Source organism: Tamandua tetradactyla, chromosome 16 (assembly GCF_023851605.1).
Source record: "Tamandua tetradactyla isolate mTamTet1 chromosome 16, mTamTet1.pri, whole genome shotgun sequence".
Classification (NCBI taxonomy): domain Eukaryota; kingdom Metazoa; phylum Chordata; class Mammalia; order Pilosa; family Myrmecophagidae; genus Tamandua; species Tamandua tetradactyla.
The window spans coordinates 57,043,177-57,046,727 of NC_135342.1; the positions used below are offsets into that span (position 1 = coordinate 57,043,177).

Here is a 3,551-nt window from a genome sequence, read left to right on the forward strand (position 1 = left end):
TATATTTTTAAATTTTTCATCATCAGTTCTTTATTACTTTCAGGACACTCATTTTCCTTTAACAAAAAGAATAATAGAGATATAGCATGCTGGTTGAAAATAAAATACTCTTTTATATAATTCTATGAAAAGAAATTCAGTTGTTATTAAATATGCCATGTCTTTTCTAATAAATGCACAAGAAGTTAACAGACTTAACAACCTTGGAGTAGACCCACTTCTCTTTGAACTGGTGATATGCTATGCCCTAGATAGTCCTTCAAGGCCCTTTTCTACAATTAACTGTAATAATTAAGAATATGAAGAATTAGGAACAGAACAGAAATGTGACCTGGTCATACAATTCATCTGGGCTTACTCTATGAATACTAAAATAAATCCACAGAAGCAACTGAGGCTTTGTAAGTGACCCATGGCAGTCTGCTGCCATGACTCTCTTTCCTTATAGCCTAAGGATCAGTTGTCTAGTTAGATGATGGAAATATAACTGAAAAGGATATAAAAAGGAAATTTAAAATGGCAGATACATTTCAACTCTTTTACTTTTGGTGAAGTCATATGGTTTCCACCATTGAACAAACTGCAATGCTTTTTCCCTCTGGTCCTTAAAGCTTTTTCATATTTCTTTCCTCCAAAGTCTTGGTTCTATATCCAACATTCTGCCAATGATTTCCTTTTCAAAATAAGGAGAGAATCTATGCTGATCTTCAAACATGGGCAAACCCTCCTTGGAGGCCAAAATCCACAGAGAAGTAAAGTAAACCTCCGGCACAGACTTTTTAGTATCTTTTGAAGACAGATCAATCAATTTCTTGTTCATGGACCACTCTTCATAAGACTCCATTATGCCTTTCTTAAAGTAGATGGGAGCCTCTCCTTTGGGAAAGGAATACTGTTTCTTCAAGTTCATGTTAGTTTCTAAAACAATGCACCCTAATTCTTTATTCTCAAACATCTTTACCAGTGATTTCCTGAACATCTGAATTTATTCCCTGATGTCCCCATCTATGGTGTTGCAAAGAGACTATCAGGCAGTGCCCTTCAATAAGAGACTGAAAATTGGGTAAACATAAATAAATCTTGACAGGTATTGCAACAATAAGATGCTTGAGAAATTGAGAATTATCAAAACAATACAGACAATTTTGCATTTGTACAGTTAGACTCTGGTGCTCAGCAATAGCTTCTTTCTTCTGGTTCACATCTCCTTCACCAAGACATTCTCTAACTGCTGCTTTAGAAACAAACATGTCATTCAGAGTATAATAGTCTCTATCCATTTTTCCCATAAACTTAGATGCTTTTCTCACAAAAAATCTGCTTTGATCTTCTGCTGTTCCCATCTTTCCAATTTTGACTAAATCTATTTAGGCTTAGTCTATCATCATCATAAAAGTATCTGACTCTTTCTTTTTTCTCATGTGTTGGGACCATTTGTCTCTTCTGTCTTTCTTCTTTTGATTCTACAGATTTCCCAGTGAGTTCACAGGCCATACCCTTCCAGGCTGATATGATTAAACAAAGATCACTTCTTGGTGGTCCTTCTCTTCCCGAGATTTTTTGGATGATATCTTTGTTGTAGTTTCTTTGAAGGTATTTGCCTTTTCAAGCTGAGCTTTAAGTTGTTCAGCTAATTCCATATTTCCCATCATCTCTGCCTTTATAATCTTGGCACCCAACTTGTTCTTCTCATCAACACTCAAGATACGTGGATGGACACATCCTCTGAACTCCTTCCAAAAAATGAAGACTTTGTGTCCAGCAGTTGTTCTTTCTTTAGAGAATCATCTCTTCGGCTTTCATCCCATGATTTTCCTCTCACATGTTCTGGAATATTTTGGCAGTTCACACTGCTACTGGTTTCTAATGGCTTCTGATTTGGATGTCTTTTGTCTCCCGCTTTCATGTCAGATTGACTCCATGATGGTACAATTCCCTTACTGTTCTCAATGGGTTTTTGAAAACCACAACTCAAAGAACTCTGAGCTACTAATGCTGAAGATGAGCTCAATGGTTCAAAATCTCTACCCTTGCTGGGAAATGATCTTTTTCATCAGAGGGTCTTACAAATTTAGATCTCAAATTTCTGAGGAAAGAAAACTCTTGGTTTTGCCTTAGATTGGATTCTCTTCTACATGTTTCTAAAGACACCAATCTATTATCTTTTTAATCCCCCCCAAACTTATCCTTTTTATATTCTTTGTAATATCTGTTGTACCATGTCTATCCTTTGAACATTTATTTTTACTTACTAAATCTGATTTTCTATTTTCTTGACTATTTTGTGCCTTATCTGAATACGTTGATTTCTTCCACTGGTCTTGTCTATAACTTTCTTTTTTGGATGCAGGTTTTTCAGCTTCTCTAATTTCAACTGAAATATTTACATTGACCTATATCTTTTGGCTACAATGTCCTCAAAATTTCTATTTTGTTCCTCAGCTTGTTCCTTCATTCTTTGATATGATTTCCTTAGCCAGCTTAATCCACTGTCTTCTACTACTGAAACGTTAGTAACTGATGATGTATTAAAATCTTCTGATGGAAGACCTGTCCCACCATCCTTCCAGGATGAATTCAATTCTTTTTCCAACAGTCTGGATGCTCAAATGCTTGGGTTTCCTCTTGCTCCGTTTTCCTTAGAGTTTCTTTATTAGCTTTGAATGACAAAAATGAACAGACATAAACTCAACAGTCATCCACTCATCCCCCTGAATAATTTGGTCATTGTCTTCTTTTTCTGACATTTTACCTTTCACTCTACAGGTCTTTTCTTTGGTAGGAGTCTGGAATGAAATAGCTTCAACCCGCTCATCCTCAGAGCTTGACGAACTATCAGCTGATTTATTTTCATATTTTTGTTTCTTGCTGTTTCTTCTTTTCTTCCTTTACTCCTATCTTTTTTCTTCTTTTCTCATCACAGAGTATTCCTGTGAGAACTGTTCAGTTTGCTCATTCACATCAGGTGGCATCCATGTATCTTCACCCCTAAGTTGCTTAAGTTCTTTATGCCTTTCTTCCTTTTCAAAATTGGCTTTAGCCTGGCACAATACTTTGGCCCTGGCAATCTGAGTCTGTTTTTTATGCTCTTCAATACTCTCACTTTCAAATCTACCACTGGCAGCTGCCATTGCTATTATCATCATAAAGCTAAGGTGCCATCAGGAAATCCCCATCTCTATAGATTTTTTACTCCTTTCACTGTCTCATGCTTCCTTTGCCTGCAAGGCAAATTATGAGAAGAAGGCTACCTTGGAAAAGACTTTCTCAAGTCAGTCTTTCTCCGCCAAAATAGGACTAGAGTCCCCCAAAGGGGTACAAACTAACTCCAAAATGCCCTTGGCAGAGATCAGGAAGGGTGCCAAAGTTTCTTAAATAGCTTCCAAAGGTGAGCTTTCCTAGACTGCTTAGCAAATGTAGCCCTTCAGCTAATTGTTCACTGCAGCCTTGAGGAAGCCTGTGCTTTTAAATCTCCATCACCTCTGCCCCCATCCAGGAAGGGTTGAAATAATGACTGCTGCTGCCTAGCTTCCTTCAGATCTGGGACCCAG

At 37.2% G+C, this 3,551-nt stretch overlaps 1 pseudogene; it reads right to left on the minus strand.

Moving 5' to 3' along the window:
• Nucleotides 1-511: 511 nt before the first annotated feature.
• On the minus strand, nucleotides 512-3,131 carry LOC143658444 (CWF19-like protein 2 pseudogene; annotated as a pseudogene).
• Between the last annotated feature and the right edge of the window lie 420 nt (nucleotides 3,132-3,551).